We start from the raw sequence: 18,441 nt of genomic DNA, 5'->3' as shown, positions 1-18,441 counted from the left end.
TTTTTAAAATAAAAAGACTTGGTTTTAGAAGAAACTACATCTTGGTTTTTTTCTCCCAGACAGATCTAGTTACCGCAAGTGAGAGACTTTTATTTTGTTTAATTTTTTGTTTTAAATATCCAACTACATATTCAATGTTGGGATTGGTATTCTAGACTCAAATGCACATTCATGTTTTTAGTCTGATAGATTCTTTAAAACCAGCATATTTAATTTTTTTAAGCTTATGTAGCTGTTAATGAGATTCAAGCAAGTCTAAATGTCACACAGTCATAAAGTGCCATATTATGTGACTTTGTTTGGGGAAAAGCTATCTATTCATTTACTTAAAAAAAAGTGTCAAGAGCATCCCTTGATATGAAGTTATCTAGTCCCTGATAGTGCTGTAACTTTCCTGAGAGTCAAGGGTACCAGCACTCCTCTGCTAATCTCATCAGTTTCTGCATAGCGCTTCTTTTTAAAACAAAACAGAAATTTTATAGCCAATATGTTGCAGAGAACTTTTTTTGAATGATATTCTGAATGACCCTTGAGAATGATTGTTCTATAAAATCTGTGAGCTGCCCATATTTATCTCAATTGCATATTAACTCTGAAGTCTAATAGTGACTATGAATGTAAACTTGAACTGTTTATTGTGGCAGAAAATTCCATCAGTTGTGGGCTGTGCAAGGGTAGAGTACCATTTTTTAAATGCCTGACACCCTGCCTACAGTATAATCGCTACAGCATTTTCCAATCTAATTTAAAAGTACCTCTGGAGTCTTGTACCTTAGGCTGGTGAAAATTTGAAATGATGTGAAGATGATACTGTTATACTCTACCAAGAAAAAATGGATTAGCTGGCATCATACTACAAGTACCTTCCAGTGTGTGTGGCAAATAAGTGTGCATGTGAGAAAGAAGACAGGATAGGATGAGAAGTGGGGGGGAAAAGTCAGTCCAAAATGAAAGGGTAGAATAAAAACCCTAAGGAAATAACTGTTAGGCTGTGTCTTTCTGAGAATCTGCCTCAGAATAGCAAGAGCTCTGTGTCAACACCTCCTTTGGTCAGAGTTGGTACTTTTAAGAATCCAAACTGGATTGTCCCACCTAGTTGACTATTAATTAACTTTTTCCACAGGAACTCCATTCTTCTAAAAGAAGCAAGTTTATTTAGTCTTCCACGCAAGTCCTGGCTTAAAGTAGTTCTAGAATACTGAGCTCTTTTCAGCTCAGGTGAACAATGAAAGTAAGGAAAAGGACTTACTCCAGCCACCTTGCTATATACAGTCTGCTTTTTAAACCCTGCTCTTTGTGGGATCTACAGCCTCCTTTTGGTACGAACCTTTGTAGGTTCCTTGGTTTGTGCTGGTTTGAGTCCCTGCTGCTGAGTTCTCAATGCAAATTTCCTGTCCCTGAGTGAAGCCTCTCTTTTTTGAGTCTTTTATCTACAGCTATAACTAGGGTCAGCTAAAAATATTTCCTGCTTCCCTCCAGTATCACTGTAACTCCTTCCCTACCAGACTGCATGCATGTTTCTATACACTCCACCACACACCACTAAACTATCTGGAGTATCCCTGTTTTCAGGACAGCGGGTGAAAATGTGCTCAGATGTCTGGATCCTTCCAAAGTCTAAAGGAAAAAATTAGGCCAAACGAAATCAAAATATATTGTGTGAAATTGTAGAGCAGCCATTGTTCAAACACAATGCATCTCTAAAATTTGCTGTTTCCATTGTGGAGAAAAACAAATGTACTGAGTATGTTCATTCAGTTAAGAGTTGTAAATGGAGCACCTCTGTTTATGGTTTTAGATGAGTGGAGTGAGCCATCAAACTTTAGAAGCCTATGTTTAGTATCTTCAAACTAAAGGTTTGGTGAAGTTACACCAATAGGACAAATGTGCAGGAGAGACTGGTCTGGGAGAAACAAGGAAGCCTCAAAAGACAGCATTAAAATGGCCTGCACTCACTGAGTGACAAAAAGAGTCATCATTTCATTGGGGAGGTGATAAGAAAACTGAGACTGGCAACAACTGCAGTTCTTATGTCACTTGACTGATCACATGAAGTATGTGCGACTAACACTGATGGTGTTGCAAGCTACCACAGATAGGGGCAGGCAAACACATTGTCCTACCTCCCCAGGAACCAGGGATGCCAATTCTTGCAATTTTATCGTATCGTGGTATTTGGTGTTTGTCTTAAAGCCCTCCTCTTGGAGTCATGTGATGGGAGACTCTCAGCTCTTTTTAATGTAAGTTTCTAATTCTCATCATTTCAGTTGTTGGATTTAGTGTGCAGGTGCTGGGTGGTGTTGATGGCCTGTGACATACAGGAGGTCAGACTGGATGATCAAGTGGTCCTGTCTGGTCTTAAGCTCTATGACTGTCTAACTCTAAATAGAAAAGCTTGACTATGAGAAGCTAAAGTCTCAAAAATGAGAAGGTAAATTAAAAAACACACAAAAATTATTTTTTTTTTTTAAATCACTATTTTTTTGGTCTGATTCATGATTTTTCAATACTCGGGATTGGCAATACCGTGAATACCTGTGGTCTACTAGGGTAAGCTGCCCCAATGCAGTCCAGTGCCTTAAAATAAAAAATTAAAGCCCAAACAGGGCTTTGCTGCACATGTAGTGTTCCTAAATTAAAATTCAGATGATGTTTCACATGCTGTAGACTATTCTACTCTTTAAGACAGGGAAACTTTTTTTAATATGAAAATTCTTATTACAGCAGTCTCATACCATTTTGTTATACCATATATGTCACTGCACAAATGGTTGTATTTATTGCAAGTGTATTAAATTTAAGAAATTGTCACACATCAAGCAACTAAGAGAGGCTTCAGAGGTAAGTATAGTAAGCTGAGTTCCCATTGCTGCTAAGTTTACTACTAATAGAGAAAAATCATTGGTGATAAATCCTGGTATTTTCCATGTTTACTTTACATTTCAATTTGTAGACCACAGAGGAGCTGTAACACAGCTTTAAAAATGTGTGTCCTCTTCCAAACAAGAGTGATTTGTCTTGTTAGTCAAGTATTCTAGTGTATTTGGTGATGAATAGTGCCAGGTGCAGCATTTTAATTTTTCTTCATTGTTTTGCTTTCACAAATATACAGATCGCAAGCTCCATGATGTTGTAACTGAATTACCTTTCTAAAGATCTGATTTTTGAAAGTCATATAAATATTGTTATAGCTGAAGATTTTGTGAAGCATCACTGACTTACAGTGGCCGTTAGGGTTCATTTACAGAAAGCATTCCCATGAATATTAGGGATTGGAGGAGATGCTTAAAAATTTTTTAAATCTACATTGGATTAGAACCTTTACAAACAGTTCTGGATATTTCACAAAGCAGATGGCAGTTACATTTTTGAGAATTAAAATAAATACTCAATGTTGTGTAAAATTACTCTGGCAATAATTTTAATGCAAAAACAAACAACCCACCCACCCCCCGAAAAAACAACCAGTCAAGCAAACACAGAAAACAGTTGAAAAGCTAAGAATGAAATTCAGCCCGGTGAAAAGCATGCACACAAAATCCCTTAGTACTACTGAAGTCTTTTAATATGAGGCTTATGTGTAGTGTTCTGGGCTCTTGTGGGAACCCTTTGCACAGGGCTGAGTTTCACCTAAGGAAATTATTTTACCTCTTGTAGTATGAAAACATGATTATAAATAATATATAGCACCTAGTAATCTTAGGCCTGATTTTCCAGAAGTTCTGAGCACCCATTCAAAATTTCAGTTGAAATCTGTAGGAGTTGTGCGTTCACAGTAGGGTGACCAGATGTCCTGATATTTGGGGCTTTTTCTTATATAGGTGCTTATTACCCCCCCTCCCCAGTTCCGATTTTTCACATTTGCTACCTAGTTTACCGCATCTTTCAAAATCAGGCCCATACCACCGCTGTTGGTCAGACATATCTGGTATTGGGAGGAAAATGTAAAAAAAAATAAAAATAAAAATAAAAATAAAAGAAAATAAAAAATTTGAAATGTTTTGTTTGACAATTTCAAAATGAAATGTTTAGACTTTTTTGGTTGAAAATTACTTTTCTTTTTAAATTTTATTTCAGTTTTATTTAAAAAATTGTAAATAAACATCAGAAACCTTCAAACTCAACAAATGTTTGTTTTGTTCAACCCAATTTGCTGAGGGGAAAAACTGAAATTTTAAGGATCACACAAAAAGATTTTTTTTCCCTGATTTTTTTTTTTCCCCCAGTTGTGCCTTCAAATCAAGAAAGTGGTTATTTGCACAGTTCTAGCTGGAACAGCCCTGGGGAAGTCCCTAAATATGGGGACTGCATATGGCATATAGGGGATATGTGGGGCAGAAGGGGAAGTAGCTAGATTCTCAGTCAATTTGAAACTCTAGGGAAGCTACAGTAGAGTAGAGGGGACTGCTCTAATTTATTTTGGGGGTTCTGCTGGCCCTTGTCCAACTCAAAATCTTAATGGTACCAAAATGGCATAGATATAGCCAATTTTGCACCTCACACCCTGGGCTAAGTCTTCTGCGCTGCATATCCTGTAAGTCATAGCATAGAATCTGGCCTATAAATTGTTAGCAATTCATCCTAAATCATTATTTCTGTTTCTCTTGTACCCTTTCCTTCAGACACTTTGTCTGTGTGCCTTATGTGCCTGGCCTAAAGATAGATTTCAATTCCTTGATATATTTTTGCTTCCTTTACTAGAGTACCCTATTAAAAGAATAACAAAGCCTTTCCTAGGGGAATTCATTTTTATTAGAGATGGGAAGGACCTGAACATATTGCATATTTAATAGAATACGAGAAGAAATAAAATTGTAAGCTTTCTTTTCTTATCTGCTTTGAAAATATATTATTTGTTTAAGCTGACTATTTGAAATTGTGATACGAGACCAAATGAGAGGGCAAAACAATATTTTTAAACCTAAACACAAAATAAGTGAGACTCTGAAAGCATAATATACATGAAAAACATAGGACTGAAGCGAGACTGAGTTTTATTGCTATCCAGGCTGCTGCTGCCATTAAGGAAATACAGGGTAAATATGAATGTGTGGCAGGCAGCAGTAAGTGCTGTGGCAGTGAAAACACTTAAATTCATTGGCTTTACACTTCATTAGGTAGGTAATGAATTTCACACATTTCTAAACTTAAACTGTCAATCTGACCATAATATTTTGCATCAGTAAGTACAAAAGTATATTAAATGTCTCAGTAGAGCTGCTTTATTTTAATAATGCTAATAACATTTTTGTTTATGTTCAGAGAAAATAGAGCGCCATTTCATTAAATTCATGTCCCAATTCTAAATAAATGCACCGACAAGTTGCATGTCTACTGAAAACAGATTTCCTTTAAACATGTTTTTTGTGGGGGTGATTATTAAAAGTGCCTTCGTCCATGAACAGAAACTAAATTCCTAATTAGAAATTCTTTCCTCTCAAATGGCTTGTTTAAGTACTCAGTCAAAGTTCAAGAAAAAATATTAGCAGAACTTCTGGACAAAGATAAATAATTACATACCTGATCACCTCTAGTTAATAACTACATTCTTAAAAGTGGACAAAAAGAACAATTTGTTTCCCATTAAACTTTTCACAAACTTTTTTTTATAAAATCAAAACTAAAGTATATGGATCACTTACATATTTATTGACCCAGGCTAATTAGACCAGCCATAATCACGTAGCCACAGAGTTGGAGAGCTCCAGCCTGCTTACATATATTATGATAAAGATCAATGTAAAGCTTCGCAGGTATATGATGAAGGTGAGACGTAAGAAAATAGATAAGTCAACATCTCAAGAGAGGAGTACAAGAACATGGGTTCCTTTCTATATGTATAGTAAGATGGCTCAATAAAGCAACTGTTGTGGAAGATTATTAAATCAAATGCATAACTGGGACAGTTCTAGTAATGGAGCCCTCTGATTATTCTAATAGGACAATCCTACTGGGAGTTGTTGAGTTTCAATGATGTGATCTGATATAAACCAGATGCATGGGATGATATCAGATGCATGGGACATGATAATAGAGGGAAAATATCAATTCTTCTTTGAGAGCTTGTCTATATATATTCCACTGTTGAGGTATATGTGCTTCACGAACTCAGATTTGGATTATTTTGACTAGCAGCATCCATTGGGGCCACACCTAGACCCTGAGTGTGGCCTGTGTCAGCTGATTGGGCTTAAGGGGCTCAGGCTACATGACTGTTCAATAGTAATTTAGACATTCAGGCTTGAGCTGGAGCCTGGGCTCTGTGACTCCACAAGGGGGGAGGGTCTCAGAGCCTGGGTTGCAGCACTAGCCTGAACATCTACACCGCAATTAAACTGCCTCATAGCCCAAGACAGCTGACATGAGCCAGCCACAGGTGTTTAATTGCAGTGCTGTACCCTGAATGTTCTCCTCCCTCCAGTCGATGGCATACAACGGAGGGCAACCCCATCCCATTCTCATTATCTTCTTATCACCCATTGCTGTCAGTCAGAACTTGCAGTGTCCAAAGCTGCTTTGGTCATTGCATGATGAACCCATTGTGTTGTAAACAGATACGTACTTAACAGTTAATCATTAGGGTTAGTTTTAGAGATGTTGATGCATTTACTTTTTTCTTTAGAAGAATAAAACCTTTTGCCTTTTTGCCTTAGTCTGACCCGGTACCAACACCAGTTATTATGACTGAACACAAATTTCCCTTCATGCCAGGTGGTAATGCTTCTTAATGATGGGCATACTAGATGCTTATTGCTTCAGGAAAAGAGGCACAGAACCGATGTGCTATGTATGTGTAAATCTTTTTCAAAGACATCCAAAAAAGCTAAGGAATCTTGTATGAAAGTGTTTCTTCTGGAGAGGTAAATGCATCTCTCTTCAGACCCAGGAGTGGCTGAGGCAGAAATTCCTGAGTACTTATTGCAAAAAGTGCTCTTGCTGGTGCCTGTGCTTGCAGATCTGAGGCAACCATTCCAAAGATTCATCCTTCTGAACTGGAAAAACTTCAAGGAACACTGAGCCCATAAACAGATGAGATCTAGGTCTCCTTCACCAGGTCCTTTCTTGAGAAGCCAGAAATCTCCTCAAATTGTCTCAGAAAAGTGTAGGTCAAAGTCAAGGAAAGGTCCCTCTGGCACCCATTCGGGCACCAGACAGTTTGTCTCCAGAACAACTTTCACCCAGTACTGACCCCGCAACACTGAGGCCTTCAAAGCTAATATCCGTGGTACTGACTAGTGAAGTACAAATGCCATCCAGTCACTTGGCTGTGCTGACTTACTCAGTACTGAAATCCTATATGGTGTCAAGGGACCTCAGGGCCTCTTTGATATCAGACTCACCATTATTAGTGATAGTGACGATAACTCCTCTGATACCGCCTGCCATTCCTATACTGATGCCAAGCACATCAGTGGTACCAATGAGAGAGAGTCTGAAGGTACTCTTAGAATCCCAGATGGAGCTGCTGTACCTCTCCACGAAAAGTTATACCTCATCCTCAGGCTCTGATGTTTGTAGGGTGGTGCCACCAGTTTGTCCTCTGGAGTCTAGACATTCAGGCCAGTACACACCAGAGATGGAGAGAGGCAGTCGAGAGCTTATTTTTATTACCCCAGACATAAGACCTCTAATGAGGGATATTATTCAATGGCCATCTGCTTCATATGCCTATCCGCATCCTTAGGCTATTTAGATGCAATGGGAACTTCATCAGGCTATAAGAAAAGTGTCTGCATCCCAATCCGGGGCTAGATCCCCTTCCCTGCCAAACATGAGGCCAGCACAATCTGCCCCACTGCCAGCCTTTTGTGATGTATTTTTTAGAGAAGGCAAGGTCAAATAAATGTGCCTTGCACTTTGAATATAAAGTGGTGAGGTGTGCAGTGTGGATTCGTTTCTCACAGATGAGCGTTACTCTGTTTGAGAGTTTCATTGTGCCAAAGGAATGTTAGTTGTTGACCACGATCTTTGTCCCAGAGCTTTAGGTGATCTTTTAGATGTCCTAGGCCCAGGCTATGGAATGCTTTGTGGACAAGGACTGAGACCTTGAACTTGATTCAAAATTCTATGGGAAGCCATTGTAGTAAGGAAAGAACATGTCTGGTATGTTTGCTGTAGCCTGTGTTGCTGAGGAGAGACACTGCAGGGGGTCTGCACTAGTTGGAGTTTCCTAAGTGCTGAAGTTCATGGCCAGGTATATCACATTGGTGTAGTCCAAGTCTTCATCCACCAGGATGGCACAGAGTCTACTAGCCAAGCAGAGGTGGTAGAAAGCATTACTCATGGATGCTGCTATGTGAGAGCTTAGCATCGTTAAGGAATCCAAGAGTAATCCTAGACAATGGATTGAATTTACCAATTGTGGGAGTGTATCTGAGTGTATCTGAGTATAACAGAGACTGCGGGATAGCTGTAAGCTCTTCAAAATACTTTCTTCTGCCCACCAGCATCACCTCTATCTTGCTCAGGTTTGGTTTCAGCCATCCATTCTTCATCCAGGAGCGGATCTTATCAAGCACTGGGCTATTTTGATGGTAGTGGTGTGGTCATGTAGTGAAGGATAGGCAGAGTTGTGTATCATATCCATAATGTTGGCACTTAAGTTCACATTGCCTGAGAAGTTCATTTAGTGGCAGCATGTAGATGTTGAAAAGAACTGGAGAGAGAATTGATCCTTGTGCAACTTCACAAGTGACGGGCACAGTGTGGACTCCATGCCATGGATGTGACTGGTAACATCAGTAGAGAAAAGCAGTTTAGCTGAAGTATGGAACGTTCTCATGAACAGTAGAAAAGACTTTTCCCAGCATACTTACTCTGCCAAGTGGAAGAGATTCACTATCTGGGTACAACAATGTGGTTATCTCCTTCTCAAACTCACCTACCAGATGTACCAGATTGCTTATGGCAGGATTTCCAAACAGCTTATTTTCATGAAGACAGTAACCCGGAGACTTCACCTGAAGTTTTTGCCAAAGGTAAATTCTTGCTGACTTCCATCTCAACCAAGTGATACTTCTCTAGGGTTGGTAGGATTTGATTTAAATGGATAGATTTTGGTGGATGTTGATTTCAGTGCGTCAGCTGAAACAACACAAACCCATCAGTAACAGTCAGCAGAAATGCAGCATCCCCGCACCTTGTGTCTGCTGGGATCAGGTGTCACCGGCTCCGAGGCGGCTCCGAGCCCTATGCAGCCCTCACAGCCCTGCTATCTCAACAGCTGAGAGTGCTGGGGGAAGTGTCTCCCATCCCTTCACCACCCCCACCCTTCGCTAGGTCTGCCGCCTTCCCCACAGATTGCACCTCCAGGGATTGGGTGTCCCCAGTCCTGAGACAGCACAGCGAGCCCAGCTGTCATGTGAGTGAGGGAATGGGTCTGTGAGAGCGAAGCTGCAGAGTGTTTCATGTGCTAATGAAGTGCCGATGACAGAGCAGACACACGCCCCTCCCCCCCCACCCGGTGATACAAGGAGGATGAGCCCCTGGCTGTGCGGGGAGCCGCCCCACTGTTGAATAGCTCTGTCCCTAGGCAGGAGCCATTCAGCAGCAGGATGGCCTTCCCTGTGGTTGGAAATACATTGTTCTCCTTTCAGTCTTGGCTGGAGTCTCTGTTCTCCCCAGCCGGATCTCAGCCTTCCCTGCACCTTGCGCCATGAGGGACTGGGTATCACTAGTCCCAGGCCCATGCAGGGAGCCCTCTAAAGCTCTGTTGTCACAGTCTTGCTTCCTCATTCGTTAACCATCAGTGTGGGGCCATCCCCGGGCAGGAACTGTTCTGCAGCAGAAAAAAATTAAAAATAAAAACCAATATTAATTGTTGAAATCGCAAATAATTAAAAATCAAATTCTCTCAAGCCTGTGCATCTGCCTGTTTTTCTTTTCCACACCCTAGCAAAGAAGAAGCAAAGAAGTAGCTCTGCTTCATACCCTAAATGGTCTTTGGGTGCTCTTCTTCTACTTGACTAGAATTAAGCATGTAGGGTATCCCACAGATTGTTTGAAGAGTGCGGGGATAGGGTGAAAGATCAGATCTTGTTTACGCAGAGACGCTCTAATTGGATTTCTGTATGTATTAAACTATGCTATGAAATCACCAATTTAGACCCATAATTTAGAGTGACAGTCTATAGCTTCTGTGAGAAATGTTCCAATACTAGAAAGGTGTAGGACAGCAAGCTGTGTTTCTGTGCATACCTTTATCCAGGATCATTCCAAAGTGGACACATCAGGGACTGATGATACCCATTTTGGTAGGACTGTCTTACAGACATTGTTGAGATAGAATCCCAGAACCCACCTCCGAGGTCATTGCCTGTGAGTCAACAGCAGAGGAATATGTATGGACAAGTACCCAAAGAAGAAACAATTACTTATCTTTACAGTCACTGTGGTTCTTCAAGATGTGTTATCCATATATTCCATGACCACCCTCCTTCTGCACTTCTACGGAGACTTCTAATACCTGGATTCTGTACTGGCAAAGGAGCAGTTGGGGTTGCCTTACCCTGAATGTCCTTGGTTGGAGTCACAAGGACACTCAAGGCACAGGCACAACCCCAACAAAAACTGACAGCCCAAAGAATCTGAATTTGAGTGTGTGGGGTGCAAATGCACCAACAGTGGAATAAATATGGACAAAGCATCTTGAGGAACCACAGTTATTATAAGGTAAGTAACAGTTTCTTTGGTTCAGTTAAGTGGGACAGCTGTTCATGGGTTATGAAAAAAATTAATGAAAAACAATTATATATGCAAAAATGTGACGGTAAGCAAACAAGTTTTATACTACAAATCTTATTGAAAAATCCAAAACTTAATTAAAACTTCACAAAATAGAAATAACTAAATGACAATTGACCAGCTCAAAAACTTAAAGAAAAAAGTCTTATTGGGGAAAAATAATGAAATACTTGGAATGGAAGTCACAACAACCATTGATTTTTGTAAACAAGTATATAGTTGTCTAGTTGCTAAGATAAAACTGAGAAAGTTTTTATGTTTTAGAATGAAAATATACTTAATGCCTTTGACAATGACTTGAAAACTGAAAAGAGGGAAGAGAAAGAGGAATTTTGAGACAACAAATCTTTTAAAAAAAAAAAAAAAAAAAAAAAAAAAAATTTAATGTTGACAACTTTGAAGTTGAGTTATTATGCTTCTTGGGCAAATAATGACAATGTGATATTTTTATACAGTCTCCACATTAGAAACCTTTTATCCACAAAAATTTACATTTCTTTTATGTTTGCATCAGCATTGCAGTTGTAGACAAGTTAACAAACTAACAAAATGCTACCTGTTTTCTAATGACTACTGTATAGCAATCTGGGTCCCCATGCCATCCCACTTCTCAAGACTTTGTGAGTAAATTGATAGCATAATTACCACACCCATTAATCATATAATCTATTTTCAATTAAAGAGGCACACAGACATTAAAACATTCAGATAGAAGTGTGATTTTTATCTCCTATATTTGCAAGTAACATCTAAAATTCTTACAGTTGCAAAGATTACGAAATTTAAATATTTTTCTCCTTTTTTCAGTTGATTTACTTTACATATTTGAGTAGTCACTTTCTTTTTCTCCTATTATAATTGATTAGGGCCCATCCTTTACAATGCTGAGCACTTCTGGGAAGTGTCGAGAACCCTCAGATCCCTTTAATGTCAATTGGAGGTTGAGAACATTTAGCACCTCCTAGGATTTGGCTCTTAATTATTCACTTTTCCCTTTTGTGTGTGGTGTCTTTCACATTGCAACACAACTGAGAAAAACATTTAAAATATAGGAAACTACAGCAGCAAATCCTGAAACTACTCATAAATCATTTTTCAAAACTGACTAGATTTCAAGCGGACTGTGTCCTGTCATATCGTGAGCATTGTTGCAAGAGATAAAAAATTGAAACATTCAAAGAACCAGATAAACCCCATTTCATTTTTAGTTAAGGAATGTCATTGCATCAGTAATTCCTTTTGGCTACATGAAATAAAACTGATCAGAATCCTAATATTCTATGCAGGAGGTCAGACTAGATCAGAGGTTCTCCAACTTTTTTTGTTGACAGGCTCATTTTCAAATGCAATGTTAATCACAGACCACCAACTGAGAAAACCGATTGACAAAAATATATGTGTACTTCATATAAACATGTACTGTTAGTGATGCTTAAAAAAAAAGAGTATAAGAGTACTTACAGATATCAGTGAGATGGGTGTACCTTCTTACTGCAGAGTCTGTCTATCTTTAGTCTGATGGTTGACCAGCAAACTCGTAAATCATTCTCCACTTCCGCTCGGGATCTGAACTTTGTCTTGATAGCTGTCATGGCAGAGAATGATGTTTCACAGATATCTGTTGTTGGGAAAGGTAGCAACACTCTCATTGCTTCTCTGTAACTAAAACTGGGTACTCCACAGCAACAATTAGTCACAACTGGCAAGGTATCTGTTCTTGAAACCTAATTTTGAGTGTGTGGTAACAGGATAGTTCAAGCAGCTCTTGTTCTGCTTTTCCACTCAAACGGCAAGATGATATAGCAAATGTTGAGAATGGATCTCAAACCCAATCATATTCCTCCATGTTTATATTTTTAAAGTAAACACTGAAGTACTCTGCCAAAGTTGAAAGGTGAGCAATGGTCCTCTCTCTCACACAGTCAGTTGTCATGCTGTTAGTATTCAGAAATTCTGTCAGTAGCAGAAACATATCTGAGATTCCACTACTCAGACTAGTTTTCCAAATCTCTACTTTTTCTGAAATGCTTCATTTTTGTCACTCACTTCAAGTATGGTTGTATCCCCCCTTGTGTGCAGAGGTTCAGTGCATTCAACAAGCTAAAAAGTCCACGAGGTATGCAAGCTTCATGATCCATATTGGGTCAGAAAAATTTGCAGAGATCTTGGGATAATACCCAGAAAGAAAACCCAGCAGCTCTTTGTGAAACTCAAAAATATTTTCCAACACTCTGCCGCGAGTTAGCCAACACACAAGTCCATGTGAAACAATAATTTGTCATGTCCTGCACCCATGTCTAAACACAGCTTTACAAAAGGATGTGAATTCAACGGCCAGGACTTTACAAAATTCACAACTGTCATAGCTGCATTTAGCACATCATGTAATTTGGGTTCTATTTTCTTCGATGCATGGGCCTGGCAATGCAACATACATTGTGATCGTCCATCACTAAATTCCATAAAACCAAAATCAATGTAACTTTCTTCAAACTTTCTGTTCTTCATTTTTTTCTTACTTCTTGGCTCTGCATTGTCCATTGCTTCAGCATAACTAGCAGTGCTAGTATGAGGACGTTTTAAAAATGTATCCATTTTCCATGTAATTTGCTCACACACTGTAAAACATATATATTCCACTTCCACCCGTCAGAGACATCTCAGTCATAAAAAAAACGGACATCACTTCTGATTTGCTATTGCAAAGCGGTGAGATTTTTAACATTGATGCTTATGCAGTGTGAGCATTATGGTATTGTTCATGCACCATGGAATATGTTGTGTAAACAGAAATAGTAGATTATCTGTTTTAATCATTAGACAAAGCAGACATGCGATGAGATTTTTTTAAAAAAAATCATAATATTTTGCAAACCACCATCCAGTCTCTAAGGACCCCCCAGGTTCTGTGTGGGGAACCACTGGACTAGATAACCATATTAGTTCCATGTGGCCTTCCAATCTGTGAATATATGGGGAAAAGATTACCTTTATGGCAATACCTAGATGTGCTGATGACAATGCCTATGAGAAGAACTTTGGTATTGGGAGGATTTTTATTCAGTTTATGGTAATTTGGTAACTGCATCTTCTGAGAGTCCTTCTCCATTGTGTCCACTTCATAATATATGATGACTTCCCCTTCCTCTGTAGAAGTAGATGGTGAGGTGGAAGAGGGAGAAAAGAGGAGAAGGTTTCCTGTTCTTTAGACTTTTATAAGACCTTTTGGCCCTCTTTCCAATTTCTTGCATTTGTGCAGCATAAATGAGTAACTTTGGTCCTGAACTTTTACTGATCAGGGATGGTCAAAAAAAAAAAAAAAATTATGTTTTCTGAAAAAATTGGAGGTTTCAAAATCAGTGTTCATTCCATGGAGAATGAAAATAAGATATTTCAAATTTTTTGCAAAAACAAACAAACATGAGAGAGAGTGAGAGAAAAAGAGACCCCACTCTTAAATAGTCAGGACCCTGGTGATTAGGTCACTTATCCAGGATGTGGGAGACCCTGTGACAGCCCTAGCCACCAGGCTATAGAGTGTCTCTCTCTCTCTCTGGTGAGTCTGAGGACAAAGAATCTGCCTTTTGGGTTCTGTGTTCCTACTGTTTTTTAAATTAATTGGATAGCAAAATATTTGGTTCTTGTCAGTCCCTGGATTGGTTGGATACTGAACCAGATGGGAGAACTGGGTATAAGACAGATCCACCTTAAAACGTAGTCACTGAAGATGTGTGAGTGTCTTGGATGCCTTGGATCTCCTCGGTCTGTCTTGTCTGTTTTGATTGTAAGCAATTTGGGGTAGAGGCTACCTCTTACTATGTGCATATAAAATACAATGTGATCCTGATCTTGATTAGGACCTCCACAAGTGATGGAAATTCAAATAATTAGAAATAATAATTTCATAGCTAGGGGATCTGAGACACTGAGAGAGTGAATGATTTGCCCCAGGCCACACAGAGCAGCAGAAACTCAGCTCATTGTGCTAAGCACTGTATAAACACATGGAAAAAGACAGTCCCTTCACAGGTGAGATTATGTCATAGACTGTAAATTATATTAATGTTTTAATAACTGCAGAATCAGTCCATTTCAGATGTTTTTGTCTTAACTGAATACAGTTTTGCTGATGATTTTTTTCCAGTTTATTTTTATTCTTCTTTTCATCTCTATTATTGTTTGTCTCAGTGAGATTGTTCTAAGTGAGGATACCTTGCTGAATTTTAAATTGGGTATTATTACTATTTGTTGTTCGGAGGAGGTTGCATAGAAAGACTGCACTGGGGAAATCAGTGGAGTGGCATTGGATTAGTGGCTGCCCAGGCTGTGTTTATTTTTGAAGGGGTCTTAACCCCCCTTGATATAATGCTGCTGCTGTTGCTGATAATTAGTTAGTGTTCAGTTTTCAAATCTTACAACTCTTTGCATTTCTAGATCACACTGTTTTAGACTGCTTATTTATTTTTTCCATCAATTCACTTTTCCAAAGAAAGGATGAGCAGTGTGCAGCTCAGATAGCTCAATACATAAGTGGTTTATTTTCAGCAGTAGACATTATATTAGTTATATTAGTTTTGTCCATAAATGAAGTATAGCAGAGCAAATGACCTAATAAACAAAAAAGGATCTCAAGTTAGCTGCTTTACTTGCTGGGATTGTTCTTTTTCTGGATATTAAATCAATGGTAACTAAATTATAAAGTAGTTATCTAGTGTTTGCTTTTTAAAATGTAATTTTCTCAATTTTTAGTACTTTCTGTATCTTACTAAACCGATAAATCAGCTAAGAGGATCTCACTTTCCCCTCTTTAATGACATAACAGCTGTTGAGCTACTGGTGGCACTAGTGATGCAAAACAAATTAAATAGGACCCCTGAAATTACAAGCCTCCACTGCTAAAGTCAGGCAGAGGGGAGCTACTATGATAGAAAGATCTTTGGGTCTGAGAAACAAAGAATTTAGGACTTGGCTGAAAAGAGCAGCCCTGGACTGGGAATTTTAGGAGCAGCCAAACCTAGGAACAAGACTAGCAATGGGCTTTGTGTTACTGTTTGATTTATTAATTGTGTAAAACCCAAGAACATAGTGAGTTTTGACCCTACTCAGGGCACTTAGGTTACATTCATTCTGTCTACGTGTCTCTAATTTATAAATCACCATAATATTTAAGTGCTGTGGTAAAAAAAAAAAAAAACAAAACCAACTCAATGACACTGTTGTAATCCAGAGTACAATTAGAACAATTACTCTAGATTTATACCATTGTGTAGCCGAGTGTGACACAGTGAGAGTAGCCTAAGGCTGACTCACCACTCTGTGCATTCAGTAAACATACCCACATGAGTCATAGTGAAGAGATCATTGATTAAGTAACAGGTGATTAACCAATCAACCAGGAGACTGAGTGCCTCAGCTGAGGATGGTTAAAAGAGAGACAAGCATGAAGGAGGAAGACTGAAAGGGTAAAGCAGTCTAGGAGTTCAGAGAGGTGAGATTTTTTTTTCTTTCTTCCTTCCTTCCCTGTGCTTTGCTAGTAGGTAAAGGCATGGGAAAAAGCCTTGCTGTAGGGAACAAACACTTGTAAATAAAACACATGGTACTGAACTCGTCACTGGTGGTGTGAGGAGCATTTGCAGCAAGGAACCAGGAGTAAGGGAGTCAAGCCCTGTGACACTAAGCTCATAATTTTTTAATAATTTTAATAAAAACAACGAGAGACCTGTAGCACCTTAAAGACTAATAAATTTCTGTGGGCATAAGCTTTCGTGGGCTGCAACCCACTTTGTCAGCTGCAACAATTAAATAATTAAATTAATAATTTTAATGTTATTAGTTAGATGTCAGACCTCCTTTTGTCATCTGTCATATAACAGCATGCCTCTTCCTTTGGCCTTTTGTGAGGTATTTTGTGTTTACTGAAGAAATTTGACTCAGAGTTAGAGATGGGTAATCCAACTTCCTTTGTGTTTCTTCAAAACTCAGACAAACCCCTTTCTGGAGCAATTGATTCACAAGTTATTGATTCTTTTATTCCCCACCTATGCACAGAGCGCTATACCTTATTCACAGGGTTAACCTCTTTATGCTCTCAGATAAGGGTCATTGGATGTGGAAAGAACTCATTTTTCCCTCTGCTGAATCCCATATGTTCATTGTAATCATCAGGATTTTATGAGAGGGAAGCAGGCAGAAATGACCCTTATAGACCTTAAGCAGAATGCTAGATGTCTCCCCTATCTTCTTCCTACTGTTCAGCTACACTTTCATCAAAAATATTTTAAGTACTTTCTTTTTCCACAAACTCCCTCATGTAGACATCCAACCAGGGGAAACATTATAGAGTGATCTACTGCCTTCAGACAAAAACCCAATATGGGTACAGAAGCCCTTCAAAAATACTTTTAAAATCTACTTTGAAGAAAACCTTTTAAAGAAGGGTCTGCTGCCTAACATTTTAAAAAAGATTTTGTAGTCCTCTGGTTCGCCTCACCTTAAATAGCTGACTCAGAAGCAGCAACAGCAGCTCCATGGCTCCTGGTAGTAAAATCTCTGAGACAGAGCAGATCCTACCCATTTCTAAAGTGTGTGAGCATTAACCGTGTAGTCTGACAATGCCTGTTCCACTTTTGTTTGTGATCTCCTCTCATTTCTGTCAGCTATTCAGAGGGACTTCCCCTTATACTGCCGCCATTCCTTGCCCTCTTCACACACTACTCATTCCTTGACTCCCCTCCCTAAAGCCTGAGAGGAATCTTAACTCCAGTTCCCAAGGCCTGAGGGATGTGCCAGTAGCCTTAGGCACTGCTAGGAAATTTTCACTCCTACTTTCTCCTCAAAAGTATCTAAAGGAGTCCCCTGCTTTTCTCTCCCCCTGCAATCTCTGGGTCTAAGCATTCCTTCCCCACTGCTTCTTGCCCTTTGTGTTGATGCAACCATGTGTATACCAGGTGCAACCATGCATCTTGCACATTCTTGGGACCAGCTGTGATCTGATATCTGCATGTTGGAAAAGGTGCCTGGATGTTCCAAACTCATATAGTTTGGCATATAGCTGATAAAGGTGTAGCTACACATTCCCTTTCTCTTTAACAAAGAAGATTCAACTAGAGGGTATGAATGTATAGGTAGGAGAGAAACAAATTCTGAGCAGATGTATTTATTTACTAACACACTGAGTGGTTTAAATGAGATCCGAAGGTGAAATCTTGAGCAAGTTCAGCTGAAAGGAATTGCCTTTCCTCATTCAAAAGATATTTTTTTTCAAAATGTCCACATTCAAATGAATACGTCAATTATCAGGTATAAACTTACTGTGATAAATGGATTTTTTTGTGTGTATGGCCTGCTTTTGGGTTACTCTGTAATAAATCAGTGATGCCTGAATTACAAAGGTCCCCTTTGCCTCCTCTTTAATGAACTATCTTTTAAACCTTTTTGACTGTTAGTATTTTATTTGTCACATATGGTATATAATGAGCTGAAGACCAGCTCAGAAGGGCCAGATGAATTATCTAAATGTCACAATGTGTTTATCCCACATTTAAATGTTTTCTTTTCTGGGATTAATGAGTGATCCAATGTATCAAACTGAAATATTTTGCATAGCTTTAAATGGTTTAGATTAGATCATTTAAAGATACTCCATTACCCGAACTCTCTCTGACTTTCAAGCTCTTCTGTAATAAGGCATGCACCATT

The 18,441-nt window shown here is 39.0% G+C and overlaps 1 protein-coding gene across 28 annotated transcripts in view; it reads left to right on the top strand.

The window, feature by feature from the left end:
- Nucleotides 1-18,441, top strand: part of DMD (dystrophin) — a 1,854,857-nt gene that overhangs the window by 1,432,297 nt on the left and 404,119 nt on the right. The window contains exon 1 of one of the 28 annotated variants that reach the window (XM_067545095.1): nucleotides 16,199-16,231. The exons of 26 other annotated variants lie outside the window; for them this stretch is intronic. The gene's annotated coding sequence lies outside the window, so the exon portion shown is untranslated. Of the gene's footprint in view, nucleotides 1-16,198; nucleotides 16,232-16,345; nucleotides 16,393-18,441 lie in introns of those variants that run through there. One more of the 28 variants, XM_067545096.1, reaches the window with a different exon arrangement.

The sequence above is a fragment of the Emydura macquarii genome, unplaced genomic scaffold, assembly GCF_026122565.2.
Source record: "Emydura macquarii macquarii isolate MOO-44397 ecotype Brisbane River unplaced genomic scaffold, CSIRO-AGI_Emac_v2 contig_1043, whole genome shotgun sequence".
In the NCBI taxonomy this organism is placed as follows: Eukaryota; Metazoa; Chordata; order Testudines; family Chelidae; genus Emydura; species Emydura macquarii.
This window is presented reverse-complemented; position numbering and strand designations above follow the sequence as displayed.